The sequence below is a fragment of the Bos taurus genome, chromosome 10 (genome assembly GCF_002263795.3).
Source record: "Bos taurus isolate L1 Dominette 01449 registration number 42190680 breed Hereford chromosome 10, ARS-UCD2.0, whole genome shotgun sequence".
NCBI lineage: Eukaryota > Metazoa > Chordata > Mammalia > Artiodactyla > Bovidae > Bos > Bos taurus.
The window spans coordinates 81,782,553-81,801,129 of record NC_037337.1 but is presented as its reverse complement, the minus strand read 5'-3'; the positions used below and the strand labels follow the sequence as shown (position 1 = coordinate 81,801,129).

General features: G+C 44.4%; 1 protein-coding gene across 8 annotated transcripts in view; it reads left to right on the top strand.

Moving 5' to 3' along the window:
- The window catches only part of SLC8A3 (solute carrier family 8 member A3), a 169,449-nt gene that overhangs the window by 130,624 nt on the left and 20,248 nt on the right, over positions 1–18,577 (top strand). Inside the window, exon 1 of one of the 8 annotated variants that reach the window (XM_024997760.2) lies at positions 12,831–17,722. The exons of the other annotated variants lie outside the window; for them this stretch is intronic. The gene's annotated coding sequence lies outside the window, so the exon portion shown is untranslated. Of the gene's footprint in view, positions 1–12,830; positions 17,723–18,577 lie in introns of those variants that run through there. 8 annotated transcript variants of the gene reach the window in all.

The following is an 18,577-nucleotide window of genomic DNA, read 5'->3' as shown; positions in this document are numbered from 1 at the left end:
AGGCCAGACCGTGGAGTGCAGAAAATGCTCTGCCTGGTTCCAGACCAGTACTTGTCAAACTCTCAATCATCTCACCCTCTTCTGACCATATCCCAGAAGGAATGATCCCCATTAGTTGCATAACGATAGACCATCATCAAATCAAGTGGAATTTATGACTGCTTATTACATGCCAGTTAATATACTATGAGTTTTACTTGCATTGCCTTATTTAATCCTCTCAAAACCCCTATGAGGTAGGTTTTATTATTGTACCCATCTTCAGATAAGAAAATCAAAGCTCATAGAGATTAAGCCATTTGCCCAAAGTCCTAAAACTCTTTTTCTCCCCCCCCATAGGTTAATTTTGCTTTATTGTAATTTTTGTTTTTATTGAAGTATAGTTTATTTACAGTATTATAATTAGTTTCTGGTGTACAACAAAGTGATTCAGATATATATATATGGAAAAAACATGAAAAATATATATTCTTATATATGCATATATATTCTTTTTCATATTTTTCCCCTTATGGTTTATTACAGGATATTGAATATTGTTCCCTTTGCTATACTGTAGTACCTTGTTATTTATCTATTTTATATATAATAGTTTGTATCTGCTAAGCCCAAATTCCTAGTTTATCCCTCCCCTACTCACTTTGTTTTCTCTCTGTGAGTCTGTTTCATAAATAAGTTCATTTGTGTTATATTTTAAATTCCACATATAAGTGATGTCATATGACATTTGTCTTTCTGACTTACTTCACTTAGTTTAATAATCTCTAGGCCCATTCATATTGCTGCAAATGGTATGATTTCACTCTATTCATGGCTGAGTAGTATTCCATTGTATCTATTGTATAGATGTGTGTACATATATATATATATATACACACACACCACATCTTTGTTCATTCATCTGTCAGTGGACATTTAGGTTGCTACCGTGTCTTGGCTATTGTAAATAGAATTGCTATGCACATTGGGGTGCATGGATCTTTTTGAATTATAGTTTTGTCTGGATATATGCCCAGGGATGAGATTTCTGAATCTTATGGCCACTCTATTTTTAATTTTTTGAGAAACCTCCATGCTGTTTTCTGCAGTGGCTCCACCGATTTACATCCCAACCAGCAGTGTAGGAGGGTTCCCTTTTCTCCAAACCATCTCTAGTATTTGCTATTTGTAGACTTTAAATGACAGCCATTCTGACCTGTGTGAGGTGATACCTCGTTGTAGTTTTGATTTGCATTTCTCCAATAATTAACAACGTTGATCATCTTTTCATGTGCCCATTGGCCATCTGTATGTCTCCTTTGGAGAAATGTCTATTTAGGTCTTAGGCCAATTTTTTGATTGGGTTGTTTGTTTTTTTTTGTTATTGAGTTGTATGAACTGTTGGTAATATTTTGGAAATGAAGCCCTTGTCAGTTACAAATATTTTCTCCAAGTGCATTGGTTGTCTTTTGTTTTTAAGATTTCCTTTGCTTTGCAAAAGATTTTAAGTTTCATTAAGTCTGATTTGTTTATTTTCTTTCCTTTTATTTCTATTGCTTTGGGAGAAAAGTCTTAAAACTCTTTAAGTACTGAGTCCAGGTATCTCTGACCTTGGGCTCAAGCTCTTAACCACTAAATGACAGAACGGAGTGTTGTTTTCATAGCACAAGTCACAGGAAGGAGCATAATGTGCTGTGCTTAGTCATGTCCGACTCTTTGTGACTCCCTGGACTGTAGCCTGCCAGACTCCTCCGTCCGTGGGGTTCTCCAGGCAAGAATACTAGAGCAGGTAGCCATTCCCTACTCCAGGGGATCTTCCCAACCCAGAGATCAAACTCCTGTCCAGAATAGAAAGTTGTTTTCATGGCATGGGTCACAGGAAGGAAGAGTGTAGCATATTAACCTTCCAGTAAAGGCAGGACTGAATTCATGAAGTTGCAGTGGAGCCAGTTTCTAGCCAAGGGGACTCCTTTCATGTATGTTTTAAAGGCCAAAGGAGTTTAGATTTGTTTGGGAAGGTAAAGGGGAGAGAGTAAAGATCATTTCAAAAGAGAAGCCCCATAACAATGCTCTGAAGGGAGAATATAAGCAGAAATGATGTCGGAGAGGCCCGCTCAGGTCTGCCTTGGCGCAGCCTCCAGCACAATCACTTGTTGAGAGTTAGTGCAAGCTCTGCAGTCAGTCCCCAGGTCAAACCCTGACACCACCACTTAGTAGTTTCACTCACTATTCGTTGAACGGGTACAGATTGGGGGCCTAAGTGCCAGAGGCTGTTGCTCCTAAGTCACTTCAATCGTGTCCGATTCTGTGTGACCCCATAGACGGCAGCCCACCAGGCTCCCCTGTCCCTGGGATTCTCCAGGCAAGAACACTGGAGTGGGTTGCCATTTCCTTCTCCAAGAGGCTGTTGGGACACTGGTAAATAAGACAGTCACAGCTTCTGCTTTCATGGAACTTATATTCTGGTGGGGAACAGATTGTCTGAAGACAAAACAAATATGTTCAGTTCAGTTCAATTCAGTTGCTCAGTCACGTCCAACTCTTTGGACCCCATGAACCACAGTACTCCAGGCCTCCCTGTCCATCACCAACTCCCAGAGTCCACCCAAACCGATGTTCATCGTGATGCCATCCAACCATCTCATCCTCTGTCATCCCCTTCCCCTCCTGCCATCAATCTTTCCCAGCATCATGGTCTTTCCAAATGAGTCAGCTCTTCGCATCAGGTGGCCAAAGTACTGGAGGTTCAGCTTCAACATCAGTCCTTCCAATGAACACCCAGGACTGATCTCCTTTAGGATGGACTGGTTGGATCTCCTTGCAGTCCAAGGGACTCTCAAGAGTCTTCTCCAACACCACAGTTCAAAAGCATCAATTCTTTGGCACTCAGCTTTCTTTATAGTCCAACTCTCACATCCATACATGACCAGTGGAAAAACCATAGCCTTGACTAGACAGACCTTTGTTGGCAAAGTAATATCTCTGCTTTTCAATATGCTATCTAAGTTGGTCATAACTTTCCTTCCAAGGAGTAAGCGTCTTTTAATTTCATGGCTGCAATCACCATCTACAGTGATTTTGGAGGCACAAAAAATAAAGTCAGCCACTGTTTCCCCATCTATTTCCCATGAAGTGATAGGACTGCATGCCATGATCTTAGTTTTCTGAATCTTAGTTTTCTGATCTTAGTTTTCTTAAAGCCAACTTTTTCACTCTCCTCTTTCACTTTCATCAAGAGGCTCTTTAGTTCTTCTTCACTTTCTGCCATAAGGGTGGTGTCATCTGCATATCTGAGGTTATTGATATTTCTCCCAGCAATCTTGATTCCAGCTTGTGCTTCTTCCAGCCCAGCATTTCTCATGATGTACTCTGCATATAAGTTAAATAAGCAGGGTGACAATATACAGCCTTGACGTACTAACAAGATAAAAACAAAACAGGGTGACCTGATGCAGAGTAGTTAGAGCCAATCAGAATGGGTGGACAAAGAAGTAACGGGTGAATTGAAACATTTAAAAAGGCCCTGATGGTAAGAATCAGAAAGGTCCCAGGCTTAGGAAAGAGTTTAGTGAAAAGGCACTGAAGCAGGATTGAGGTGGATGCATTTGAGAAAATGGAAAGAAAACAAGTAGAGCTTGGGTAGAGTGGATGGAGGAGGAGGGGTAGGGCGAGAGTTGGGGGTAAGCCAGGCTGAGCTCTCGGAAAAGGCAATGGCACCCCACTCCAGTACTCTTGCCTGGAAAATCCCATGGACGGAGGAGCCTGGTGGGCTGCAGTCCACAGGGTCGCAAAGAGTCAGACATGACTGAGCGACTTCACTTTCAGTTTTCACTTTCATGCATTGGAGAAGGAAATGGCAACCCACTCCAGCGTTCTTGCCTGGAGAATCCCAGGGCTGGGGAGCCTAGTGGGCTGCCATCTATGGGGTCGCACAGAGTCAGACACGACTGAAGTGACTTAGCAGCAGCAGCAGGCTGAGCTCTGCAGACCCGGTTAGGTCCTCAGGGTGGTTCGGGAGCCTGTAGCATCAGTGTCCATGGAAACTTGTCTGAAATGCAAATTCTCAGCCCCTACCCAGACCTCTAGAATTGGAAACAATGGGGATGGGGCCCAGTGTTGAGTGTTTCATCAAGCCCTCTTAATGATTCTGAACATGCTGAAGTTTCAGAACTTCTGGGCTTGATTATGCAGGGTTGGTTTTTTTTTTTTTTTTTTTGGTTGTTGTTGTTTTTAAATTTATGTGCTTATTTTAATTGGAGGATAATTACTTTACAATATTGTGATGGTTTTTACCATACATCGGCATGAATCATAGGCAGTTTAATTTTATTCTCAGTGCACTGGGAACCCACTGAGGGTTTAAAGTACGGGAGTGGCATGTTATGATTTTCATGAAGAATTTTTTAAAGCCCCCTTGCTGTTGAGAAGAGAATGGACTCTTAATTCAGCAAAAGGGATGGAAGCAGGAACCTGGTTGACTTAGGTGGCTATAACAAGGGTCCTGGCCAGAAGTGACAGTGGTTTGAGCAGAGTACCAGTGAGGAGAGCTGGGCCATCCCTGATAAGGGCAAGGGCCACAGAGAACTGGCTGCCACCGTCCAGAGGAGAGTTCAAAGGCAGTGCCTTCAGAGAGGACATTCTGCCCTCCCCAGTCTTCTCCCTTTTGTCTAAAATTAGGAAGTTCGAAGTGGACATCGGACCTGTCTTCAGAGGGTGGGGACTTACCCTGGTGCATGAGGACAGGTGAGGTGGGCAGCAGTGATGAAGGGATAGACTCTGAAAGGCTGAGAAAGTTGGGAGCCTTCCTGAGAGGCCTAAGGGGTTAGTTTTGGAGGGTAAAGTAGGAGCCCTGCGCATTACACACACATACACACACACAGAGACATGCTTGACTGAAACCTGTCATTTCCAAAAGCAAGGGTTGTGCTTTTTGGCTTATATCACCATCCACAAAAATCCTAAGAGGGAGATAAGGGCTCCTGTTCTCTCATTTAAGCTCAGAGAGGACGAGTGCCTGAGGAGAAGGCATTGAATGAGAAGCAACAGCTGAATACAAACTCCTATCTTTTGCTTCCAAGGCTAACATCCTCTCTGTTAACCCAAGTCACCAAATGACCCCTGGAGTGGGTTAGGATGAGGGTGAGGTGAGTCATACACATGCAGGGTGGCTCCTGTCTTTATTTAAAAATTTGGTATTCATTATGAATTTTTTAAGCTTAATCCTTTTTTTTAATGTTACATTAAAATATTACTTATCTTGATCCCTGAGTTGCCTGGTGGACCCTTAGGTTTTGCACCTTTTACTTGCTTGCCTCACCCTGGTCCTGGCCATGGACCTGTTACTCTATTCTGTAACAGCCTCTTCCATTGATAGTGAGCAAACTTCAGACCTTTATCACAGAGCAAATAGGATGTCCATTCTCCTCACCCTGTGAAAATCTCAGCTGCAGATTTTACTCTATTACCCAAGAAACTGGCCTCCTGTCTTCCTGCCAAGATCACCAAGTAGCTAGAGGCTAGGTCTTGACATTGAAGCAGAGGGTACAGCACTTAGCACTCCTATGCTCAGCAGGGGCCAGGATTCAACCCTGCCCTCTCCAACCCTTTGACAGTCTGAGCTCCAGTTTATCTCTAGGTGGTGCACGACAAGAATTTTCTGTTTGGCTGGTAGAAGAAGGGAAGAACCCTGAACTGGAAAACAGGTCATCTAGAAATCTCAAAGGCAGGGACTTCCCTGGGGGTCCAGTAGTTAGGACTCTGCACTCCACTTTAGGGAGCATGGGTTCGATCCCGGATCTGGAAACTAAGATTCTGCATGCTGCAAGGCCAAAATAAAATAAAGTCAGTTAGTCTTTAGAAAAGAAAAGTCTCATAGGCAGAAATTTCTGACAACCCCTTTGGAATACATAACACAATTCACCCAAAATGGACACAACGGTTGACACCTAACCTGGATGCTGTCCTCTCACCCAGGGCCGCTGCATCACAGAACCCCAGGGCCTGCAGTCCCATGACATCTACATGAATGGATGGAATGCTGCAGCTCAGCCTTAGTTTAGTTCTGGATTAAATCAGTCAAGAAAACTCTAGTAGGACCAGCAGCTTACCTTCCATTTTGTTAAGTCCCTAATTGAAGGAGTTTCTCTGCTCAGACCTGCAACAGTAATCTTTCCTGAACTTGCTCTTCACTGGGATCTCTAAAAATTATCCACCAGAAGGATGGGCTTTTTAAGTGCTGCAATGGACAGGGATGTGAGGTGGAAAGTGAAGCTTTGACTGTGTTTAACTCAGGTCCTGAGAAGCGAGCTCCTCTCTCTTCCTAACTATTACAAGGTTTTCCTTGGACCTGAATTTTCACATCTGTACAGTATGAACTTCCCTCCTTTCTGCTTGGATCAGAATCGTCCTGAAAAAATGAGATCCCCAACAGAGAGAGAAAATAAGACAGAAAGACCCGGCGTCTCCAAAGCTATGAATCAGTCACTTGTTCTCTTTGGAGCTGGAGGAAACACACTGTTAAATAAAATGATTTTATAGATTATTCTCACTGCCTTTCCAAGAAAGAGATTTATCAGTTTCAAGGCACAGAAATGGTTTATTCCCAGATCATTGATGGGTTCCTTTTTTTTCCTTCTTCTTACCCTCCACTGTTGACTTAGAAGAGAAGAGAATTGCAGCTGTGAATTGTCCTCCTCTCCATTCTACTTTCTTAGGGTGAGGCAGGCACACTTGGGACCCAGATATATATATTCGTGTCCGACTCTTTGCGACCCCATGGACTGTGGCCTACCAGGCTCCTCTGTCCATGGGATTTTCCAGGCAACAGTACTGGAGTGGATTTCCATTTCCTTCTCCAGGGGATCTTCCCAACCCAGGGATCAAACCTGGGTCTCCCGCATTGTAGACAGACGCTTTACCAATAGGGCTGTAAATAACTGAGTCACATATGGAACTGAGACCCACACGTGAGACCTATGGGGACTGGAAATTGAATTTCCCTTTGTGCATAACTAAGTAAGACTCCTGCAGAGACTTCTTTCAAGAAGGCCAGATTCTCCCTCCAATGCACAGTGGGTTGTACCTAACCCTTCCCCACCCTGTCATAGATAGTTTCCCTAGCATGTGCGCATACACACAGTCAAGAGCATGAAGCACTCCCTACCATAGGGCAGCAGAGGGGGAGAAATCTTTATTGTGGCTTGAAGAGCAGTCTTTTCCCAGCAGAGACATTGCAGCTAGACAGTGGAGGGGCTGTTTTCCTCATGTGCTCACATAGGCTCTTATCTTTGCATGGTGGCCAGGAGACGTAGTCAAGCTTAGGAGCCTCCTTGACGTTTGTGGCATGCTCAGAGCAAGACAGATTTGCCGTGCTTGGGGAGTGCAATCTGATGCCTCCACTGAGAAGTTTCTCCTAGAGCTTAATATTACCTGCTTTGCCATGGAAATGCCATAAAAGCATTGGTCAGGGGGAAAACGGTACTTTCTGTACATGTTCACACCACCAGACTGTGAGGGCAGGAACATGCTTTTGATCAGTATGTGGTCATATTGATGGGTGGGTGGATGGATGGATAAGTGTGTGGAGGGATGGATATTCCAGAGAACATCTAATTCCTGGAATGAAGAGTCCAGTCTATATCCTCTATGAAAAGGTAGAGAGAGAAAAATCTATAGTCTTTTCTACCCTGTAGGGCTGCCCTGTGAGGCATGACAGCCTTCCAAAGAAAGGGTGTCTACCAGAAACGCAGACAGACTGCTGACTGAGGAGCAAGAAATGAAAAGGACAGGGGAAGAAACGAGGAAGTTCCATGTTTTGCTCTGTATGCTTTTTTTTTTTTAAACTTTACAAAATTGTATTAGTTTTGCCAAATATCGAAATGAATCCGCCACAGGTATACATGTTTTCCCCATCCTGAACCCTCCTCCCTCCTCCCTCCCCATACCATCCCTCTGGGTCGTCCCAGTGCACCAGCCCCAAGCATCCAGTATCGTGCATTGAACCTGGACTGGCAACTCGTTTCATACATGATATTATACATGTTTCAATGCCATTCTCCCAAATCTTCCCACCCTCTCTCTCTCCAACAGAGTCCATAAGACTGTTCTATACATTAGTGTCTCTTTTGCTGTCTCGTACACAGGGTTATTGTTACCATCTTTCTAAATTCCATATATCTTTGAGAATATTTTACTTGAGTTATAATAAATAGAAAGTGCCGAGGACCAGCCCCGGCTGATCCAGGGTATTCGAAGGGGAGACGGCGTCGGTGACTATTTATATGCTAATTAGAGATATAGAGAACAATAGAATGAGGATAGCTCAGTAGGAAAATTCAGTGCAGAAAAGAAGCTGAGTAGCTTGGTTTACGCGGGAGACCAATAAAACTTCAAGACAAGAAGTCTGCACCACTTACGTAGGCCGCAGGCGCCCTCTCGAATAGCGGAAGGTGTCTCACCCTAGACACCTTCTCGAGTGGGTCTTAGAAGCCCAGGCATGATTAGTAAGCGTGGTGGGTTCCGCGCTCCAGATGGAGACTCAGCTGGAAGTTAAAAGAAAGAATGACATGGGGAGACCAAGCATTGGTGAGCAAGGCCCATAGCTTTATTTTTAACAGGGGCTTTTATACCCTAAGTTACACATAGAGGATAATAGGGGATGCAAAGTCAGCAGTCTTTGATTCTTATCAAAAACCAAGGTTTCTTTCCTGCAAATTTATCGTATACAAATGGTTTAGGTGATTTACATCATCTTCTGGCCAGAAGGCCTACTAACATTTTATGACTCTTGACAAGGACTTATCAACAAAGACTTACTTTCTCTAAGAGTAATTTATTTTAAGGTTTGGCACCATCTTCCAAAGATAAAATTGCATTCCTATAGGGCGGATGTGTAATGGGTTTACAACAAAGGAAAGAATTTATTACCTTAAGGGTCTAAAGTTACTAACACCAAGGCCACTACTTATTTTTTCTACATACCCACTATTAATTAATACATATTCAAGGATACAATTCAGGGGATGTGAAAACTTGGCAACAAACATTGACTCATCAATGAACTCCTTTACTAGTTTATTCTGACAGTTTTTAACTCTCTGAGAGGCTCTAAGCTATTTGAATATCTTAAGCTTCCCGTGCCTCTGGAGGCTAGGAGACTGTAAACAATCGTATGCGTAGCTGCAGGAGTCCGGGTAAACTTGTCAGGCGAGTTAGAGAGCCATCTGAGGGGTTTGGATTTAAACACTCCTAATTGCCCAGGAACTTTATTAATTGGAGTTGTAAGTTAACTCTTTGACAGAGAGAGAGCGAGATGGTGGTAGCAGACAGCCCCCAGTAAAGTCAGAGGTGAGAGCACAAAGCAATAAAGTAGGCAGACTCTGGTTTTTTGGGGGGAAAATGCTCGAGAATATCCGGGGGGACTCCTGAGGCTCTTTCCCGCCTTTGCGTATGCCGAGCCTCCTTCCTCATGACCTTTGTCATGAGTGGAATGCCTCACCGGCTCCCCGCAAGAAAGCACAAAGGGAAAAAAGAAAGGGTGCTTATTTAGAAGACCATATTTTTAAAACATTAAAAGATTTTCTCACTTTGTCCGGACCTATGGGAAACAGAATGAGTGGCCCTATGGGGACTTTTGGCACTATTCTGGCTCTAAACATACCCTAAAGCCTTAAGTTCATAGTCATGCAGTAATTTCAGATGTCCTTTTCCCTTTAGCCCCAGGTAAGAAGTTCTTCAGGTATGGGGAAAGCAGGGGATTAGGAAAGGGAAGGAATCGGCCGTGAGTTATGGTACCCAGTGATGAGCCCAGACAGTCCCAAATGGACAGGATGCACATGAAGTCTTCAAACGTGGGTATGCGCCCATCGCCTTGCCCAGCAGTCCGATCTTAATTGTCAGTGGAGACAGAACGTTTCTACATTTTGCCTAAGGGAAGCCACCCATACTTATGGGTTTCCTCTGATCAGCCCAACTAGTCCTAAGTATGTAAAAGCTGCACACAGCAGCAGGCTCATCAGAAGGGTACAACATAGATGCCAAAGCAGCAGAAATCCTGTGCATGCTCCTCCTTACACACCCAAACACCTTTCCCTCCCACTCTGTACCTCCCTGCCTGCTCATCCTCCCACCTATCTGGCCACTCCCCAGGCTGCAGACAGTTATTCAGTGAAATCCATGTCTCTGCCTTCACCTGTCCCATTTTCTTGTTGGTTCAAGCATGTGTGGGGAACCGTCGATCAGGCAAGAGTCTGCCAAGCAAGGCTGCCATGTATAGTTGTACAGGTTGTGCACTGCATAAAGACCCTTGAGTGAAGACTCAAAACCCAACCAGCACTCTCCACACCAAGCTCAGCTGTCTGACATGACCTGCTGCTCTGGAAGCTGGAGGAAGGAGCTTTCTTCTTGCCAAGCTGTGTGTCTCCAAGGCTGTATCTTTTCTCAGTTTTGCATAAAGGCGCTGTGGAGCCTAGCAGTGGCTCTACATCAGGACAAAGTAGTTTGATTACGAAATAGACACTGCAAGACAGTTCCAAGAGATCATCTGGCTCAGTTCCTGACTTTATAAAATTTTAAAAAGCCTTTCATATTAGTTCCTGTGAAACAATGTGTCATTAACTTAGAGATGTAACACAATACCTAAATCCCAATTCCATAGCTCAGAAGTCCAGGCATGGCATGGCTAAGTTCTCTGCTCAGGGTCTCCCGAGGCTGAAATCAATGTGTGGGTGGCTGAGCTCTTGTCTGGAAAACTCTGGGGAAGTGTCTGCTTCCAGCCTCATTCTGGAAGCTGGCAGAATCCAATTTCTTGTGGCTTTAGGTCTGGGGGCCCCCTTCCTTGCTGTCTGTCATCCAGAGACTACTCTGCTCCTTGAGGCTGCCTGCTTTACGGGATGCCCTCCATCATTAAACAGCATGCTGTATCCTTCTTATGCTTCAAAGGGATTCATGCGTGAAGTCCTCTGGCTTCCTTTTTCTTCAGCCAGAAGTAAAGCTTTCTGCTTTTAAGGACTCTGGTGATTAGGTCAGGCCCACTTGGATAATCCCCCTATTTTAAGGTAACATAACATATCACATAACATCATGAGGAGGTGATATCATATTCACAGGCTCCAGGAATTAAGGTAGGACATTGTTGAGGGGACATTGTATTTTATTTTTTATTGAGGTATAATTGATATACATGTTGTGCTAAGATGGGACTTGTTTGGTCGTTTTAAACCTTTAATAAAAGCAACAAAAAAAAAAAGGACGCAGAAGAACAATGCTGAAAACTTAGTATAAATGTGAATCTTACTAGATGTTCAAATCTGGTATAATGCAAATTTTGTTCATGCTATTTTACATTTTTACCAACTTTGGTTTGTGTATTTGCCATTAAGTATTGGCAACAAAATTCTTCAGATTCACATATTTTGGCTACATTGTTTCTAACAGATAAAGATTTATTTCCAGTTTAAGAGAAAAATGCTTATGGTTTGTGCATGATCAAGTATATTTGAAAGATTCAATAACTGCTTTCATCTAATAAGTTCTGGTTTTTCATAAAATGCTGGCATCCTCATTGAAAAATCTTTTCACATAGCTGATCATTTTTGTTCTCAGAAAATGTATAAGGGATCATTGCAAAGTTCAGAATGATCCTTTTCTTTTACACAAAATTCCTCTATAACAAATTAGCTACAGTAGACTAAAATTTACTCCAGAATATTTTCCTCAAAACAAAGTCAAACCACAACAAAGACCATCCCTTGAATGGATGGTCATCGGCAGTGGCCATCAGCAGTGGCTCCACGTTAGATGGGGCATTACAGAAATTCAACCTACCGCAGTCTTGTCACCCACCCACATCTATTTTAAAAACCAAATCCCTGAGCCTTTTTTCCCCAAAGGCTTATGTGAATAAGTTCTTTAAGATAGCTGCCCATTTTGAGCAAACATTCACAGGTAGTAAAGGTAGTAAAATAACTTGTAAATTGATCAGAACTCCCTTTTCTCATCATAACCTCTCTGGAACGTGCTGGTAGAATCTGAAACTGTCAGTGGTCTGTTGGAACTGGCTTTTACCAGTTCACAAGAGCTGATTGTTATGTGTTTAAGCTTTTTGCAAGCTGGTTGTTCAAACTACTCGTACCCTAAAATTTACTACAGTGGGAGCATTTACACCATGGAAGACATGACCCCAAATCAAGGTTGTTGTTGTTTTTTCCCCCAATGAACAGGTTTACCAGCACACCACTGAGTGTTGATCTTTCTTTACAGGTCATCTCCTTGACCTCCTGTGGCATGTAGAATCCTTTCCACACACCTTTTCATGCATGGCCATCATCCAGCTTTTGCATACCACCAGAAGTGGGGTGATCACTCCCTTTTAAATCAGTTGATCTCATTGATGTAATGGTATATGGTAGAGTTGAAGTCTGCCTTCTGGCCAATGGCCTCGGTCCTTTGGACACACCACTTGTGATGGCCCCAGGACCATTTGGAGTGGGTGCCATCTCCTCCCCAAGCAGACACCTCTCCTCTGGATCCACATATCCAATTCGGATTAGAAGGTCAGCCTTCAGAGCCACACTGTTTGAGTTCAAATCCCAGCTCTGCCACTCATTTAACTGTGACCTTAGGCAAGTCTCTTAACTTGCCTGGGCCTCTAGTTCCTCATCTATAAAATGGCAATAAAACTAGTACATACCTACATGGGTTATGGTAAATACTAACTAAATGAGATGATCTGTGTACCTTGCCTGGCATGTACCTACCTCATAGGTTTGTTGTGAAGATTGAATTATCTAATATAATAATTCTATAATCTAATATATAATTCTAGAATTCTGATCATTCTATCTAATATATAATTCTAATGAAGTGCCCAAAGAGGGCAGTACCTGGCAGAAGTAAGCACTATTAAATATTAGTCAGTTAATTTGAAACATGATGTCTTCATCAACAAGTCACACTGTTCAAGGTGCACTCCAATTTGCCTCTCAAAATGTAGTGTCAAGGGACTTTCCTGACAATCCAGTGGTTAAGAATCTGCACTTCCATTGCAGGGGGCACAGGTTTGATCCCTGGTCAGGAGCTATCCCACATGCCACGTGGTATGGCTGAAAAGCAAATTTAAGAAATTAAAAAAAAAAATGTAGTGTCAGAATGGACCCAACTCCAGCCTTTGCTGAAATGCTAGACTTCGAGTTCAGCTCCGCCTCCCTGACTGGCACTAGTTTTTGAGCAGCTACGTCCTTTTCCCTGAGTTTTTAGTAGATCAGAGAGACTTCCCCCAAAAGTCTTGGGGGCTGGACAAGCAGCATCCAAATACCTGGGTTACTTGTTAGAAATGCAGAATCTCAGGCCCCACCCCAGACCTGCCTACTCAGAATCTGCATTTTAACAAGATTCCCAGGGAAAACATGCACACCGAAGTTTGAGAAATGCTATTTTTGGGGACCTTATGACACATCGATTTTCAAGAGAAAACCAATGAGAGCATCTTAAGCCTTCTCATGAGATGAGAAGCTTTTCCCCCAGACCTTGGTAGAGGTGGGAAATGTCAGTGTTGGGCTGTCAGGCTGTGTTGGAGGTGGGAGGGGCTTTTCTGCCCTGGTTCAGAGCCAGAAACCTAGCAGAGGGAGAGACAGGGGCTGCTGGCACCGACTTGAGAGATAAAAAGGACTAAAGGAAGAACCCAGCACAGACGAGAGGCTTCTGAAAGCTCCCACAGAAAGGCTAACAGCTCTGTCCTACGGCCCTGGGTCAAGGAAGCTTTGTGAGTGTTAGCTGGCCTGGAGCGGCCAGGATAAATATAGAGATGATGAAAAGGAACCCTTCTTGATGTGGTGAAGAGTCATTTAGTGGGAATCAGGAGGGAAGAGGTCACCAAGTCAGGGATTCTTTAGAGATTATTTCTAGCAAGGGAGGGCCAAAGGGTTAAGAAGCCACCTACTCACATTGCAAAGCAGAGTCAGATCCCTTTATTACCTGCCTATGCTGCCTGAATTTAAATGGGAGAATTCTGTGCTGCTTTGCTGTGGCCATAGCTGGGGAATGGCACCCAGAGTTTACCCACCTGCTTGTACAAAATAAGCTACAGGAGTAATAAGGGACATATGCTAAAACCTCAGCTCTGCTGTTTCCTACCTGGGTGACTCTGGGCAAGTTACTTAACCTCTTTGGGCATCTGTTTTCTCATCTTTAGAGTGGAAGGAATATCACCTATGTTACACGGCTCAAGTAAGGATGAAGTGAGAAAGTTCATACGGCACTGAATGAGATGGAATGTATATGTTATGTTAGATTCCTTCCTTGTGTTAAGTGAGATTCACAAGGTCCTGATTTGGAATTGGATTTCCTCATACAAAAGAATGTTCTGAGAAGGCCAGCTAGGCAGCCCAGAAATATGTTTCCTAATCCTTTCCCAGTTGCTGGTGGGCGAGGTTCTGGGGGCATCTTTTCAAGCAGCATTATCAGTCTTAGCTGGGAATGCTGCCTGCTTTGGCACCTCCCTCTGCAGAAGGCTCGGAGGAAAGGCAGGCACAGATATACTGTCTCTGAAAGCATGACTGGCTTTTAGGAACAGCTGCTCAGGATAATCTGACCCCATGACCATTTAGTATCTGCCACTGAGCGGAAGGGAAGGTCCCCTGGAGAAGGGACTGGCAGCCCACTCCAGTATTCTTGCCTGGATAATTCCATGAACGGAGGGGCCTGGCCGGCTACGGTCTATGGTGTCACAAAGAGCTGGGCGAGAAGTGAGACTGAGCACACGTGCATGAGCTGGGCAGAAGGAGGAATTGGGAATGGGAGAGAGGCAGGGTTCAGAAGCCCAAGCCTAAACCCTGGCGTAGGGTTAGGTCCTGGCTTGTTGTTGGAAAGAACAACATCATGTCCCATAGACTGGACAGATAGCGTAGGTGAAATACGCTGAGGGTGTAGTTCAGTGACATGTGGGCTTCTAGCCTCTTTGTTGGAGAAGGCAATGGCACCCCACTCCAGTACTCTCGCCTGGAAAATCCCATAGATGGAGGAGCCTGGTGCGCTGCAGACCATGGGGTCGTGAAGAGTCGGACACAACTGAGTGACTTCACTTTCACTTTTCACTTTCCTGCATTGGAGAAGGAAATGGCAACCCACTCCAGTGTTCTTGCCTGGAGAATCCCAGGGACAGGGGAACCTGGTGGGCTGCTGTCTGTGGGGTTGCACAGAGTCGGACACGACTGAAGCGACTTAGCAGCAGCAGCTGCAGCATCCTCTTTGTCCCACTGAGAATGCTTAGGCATTCCATCAAAGTAGCCGTCAATATATTTTTTGTTCCTAATGAGTTATATTTTCACTGTAAAAAGGCAAAGTAGATTCATTTCATGAAGTCTCAGGTTCATGTTCAATTTCATGAATTTCAGATTAATTTTATGATTCTGTAATGTGTTAGAAGTTTGCCATTAGCCATGTCGGGAAGGCAGGACGAAGGGCCTCCTCTACACCAGACACTAGGACTACAGTGACAAGAAGGACAGGCTCCCTGTCCTCAGGCAGCTTACACTCTAATGTGGACAGATAGACTATAGGCAAGTAGGCTAATAACCTAACCAGCTAACTTCAGGCTGTGATCAGTGTACTGAAGGGAATGGGCATAGTAAGTAACTTGATGGAACATGATAGAAAGTGATCCAGGGTGGAGGGATGGGCATGGTGGGGAGGAAAGAGACCCAAGGAGGTAATATGGCCTCTCGAGGAAGGAATGTTTATGTGGCATCAAAAGGACAAGGATAAGCTCAGAGCTAGGCACTGGGAACAGCAAGGATGATGCCCTAAGTGGGCAATGATTTAAGGAAGAGGAAGACAGTCTGTCTGGGATCCATGAGCAAAGGGAAAACATTATGAATGAAGCTGGATTATATAAGATCCTATAGGCTATAGTAAGAATTTTGTATTTATTCCAATTAAGGAGGCATGGTAAGACCTGGATTTTATTTTTAATAGATAACCCTGTTGTCATGCAGGGAAGGAATTGAAGGAGGATGGCAAAGTCAGGAGCAGGAAAACCTCTTAGGAAGCTATTGCAAAGTCCAGGGGACAGGTAATGTTTTGATCTAGGTCTTGATAGAGGGAAGATGGTGATAAATTAAATGTTTTAGGGTCAGAAGTGGGCATCGGGCGGGGGCTGTCAATGGGGAGGGATGAGGGGAAGGGAAGGAATCAGGCGATTCTGGATTTAAATAGATGATGGTTCCATTGACTGCAGTGGAGAAGAACAAGTTTAGAAAGAGAACTCAAGACTCGGCTGGTGACCCTTAATAAATGTAAATGTTCATCTGGCCTGATTTGTGGCTTAAGCAGAACTGAGAACTTTCTCAATTTTCTCCAGGCCATGCCTTAAGCCCAAGCAGATGTGGTGCCTTCCCCACAAGCAATCTCAGGGAGGGAGTCTTACATCCTGCCTCCTCCCCTGTGACACCTTCCAACTAGAGGGTCCTCCTCGCTCAGCCAAATTTCTTTTGCCACTACTTGTTGTCTGGCCTCATTTCTCGGTCTTCAACTAAGTTGTCAATGGCTTCTCTCATTCTGTTTATCCATTCACTGAAAATCAAACAAGCACAAGGCAGGCTGTGTTCCTGACATGTGGTCTGTCCAGCCCACAACTTGTCACTGGCAGGGACACAAAGCCAGATTGGGGGAGAATATGAGAGTCGCTCTCCATGCTGCTACCTTGAACATTCCAAGCCCCTCTAAGAACCCATCTGGCAGTTATGATCCTGTTCTGTCCAGTTCCTTCTTGACCTGACTTCTATTTCTAGCCTGTGCTACCTCTTGGGTCACCAGTTCTATTTCTTGACTTCCCTTTTATCCTCTGATTCAATAACTGGAGATGAGATTTCTTTACATATTACTCTCGATGCACCAAACTGGAGTTATATTACTCTTAGTAATGATAGTGGCTATTTATTAAGCACTTACTAGGGAACGCACAACCTGCCAAGTGCTTTGCACGCATTATCTCAGTTAGGAACGCTGTGAAGAGGTATTAGTATTCCACTTTACAAATGAGACTTGGCGAGCTCTAGCAAGTCGCCTGAGGTCACCCAGCTAACTGAGAGGTGGGGCGGGGTTTGACCCCAGGTCACCGTCTCTGATACAAACCCCACTGCCCCGGAGGAGAGAAGGCCAAAGGATTGTGGCCTTTCAGTGACCCCAGTGGGTGATTCCTGCACTCTCTGGTGACCGTCCAGGTTAATCTGTGACTGGGGTGGGTGTGACAAGTGATGAGGGTTTGGAGCCCGTTTTTGAAGCAGTGGGGTGGCAGGGGCTGGGTGCGTTAGTAACTGCTATTACATTCACTTCAGGAGCCATGGACCGACATCTACAAGATCGACAGTGTGGCTGATGGAAGCTCTGTAGACATCCAGAGTTGTAACAGTGACTTGGGAAAGCACAGGAGAGAAGAGAGGTTGTTCCAAGTCACAATGTAGCCATATTCCTACTTTATGCTAAATAACAAAGGGTGAAGCTGAAAGCCTCCGTCTCCTCAAGGGCAGGCCTCGCGGCACCCGAGTGGGAAAGGGCGATGCCCTGGGGCAGCTGAGCAGGGCTCCTATGTGGCCCGTTCTCTCCCACCGCTGAGACTCAGCTCCATGCCCACCCTCATCCGGCAACGTCTCTCCCGCTTAGTATCTGGGGTCTGATCCGGAAACGTCCCCCTCGTCAAGCATAGCCTGGGAGAGGCTCAGGACTGCCTCTGTTTTTGAAGCTCCTGGTAGTAAGTATTTTTTAAAGTAAAGAAATATGCAAAACAGGGTTCCTGAAATTGGTTTTTGTTTTTCGATGTTTAACAGAACAACTCCTTTTAGCACAAAAAACAACTTAATTGTGCTCATCATAAGATCGCTGTAGGATTTATGAATTAATCGTAATTCAGAGAGTCAGAGTTCCTGTGATCCAGTCCGTGTGTTCCTCTGACAACAGAAGCTCATTTGCAGATCTGATCAGTAGTGTTTGACAACTGCTGTGAATTACCAGAAGGTGTGACTTGAGCCAAACCGCCCTCTAGGCTTCCCTGTGATAGTCACAAACACAGAGAAAGGGACCGGTTCCAGGCCAAACTCCCACGGGCCAGCAACATCCCCCACACACTGCCCTTTCTGCCCTTTCTATAAAATAAACCTTTCAAGTCAGTATCAGCTGATTTCAAAAGAAAAAAATTTTTTTTTTTTTAGTTCTCTCTTGCTCTAAAAGCAAGACAGAATAAGGAAGGAAATGCTTTAGAAGAACCTAAATGTCTGAGCCTTTATATGTATATTTCACAGCTCTCACGTTTGCCCTGGGATGATGTTAGTGTTATTCGGCCTGTTTGTGTAGCAGAGAAATTATTTGTCCAACGTCACATAGCGTATACAGGATTAGAACCTAGATCCTTTAACTGCAAAGCCTGAGCATCTTCCAGTCTAATAATGCCATGAAGCCACTCAAAGCCTGGGAGGAGTCTAGTGGGGCTGGAAGGCGGTCTGGGGCGACCACTCTCCTCTGTGCTCCTATGGTGTTGGGGCAGATTTTTGACCTTTCTGGGTCTTTTCCCTGTTTCTTTCTCCTCCTGTTTCTTCTGTGGCTGGCTAGC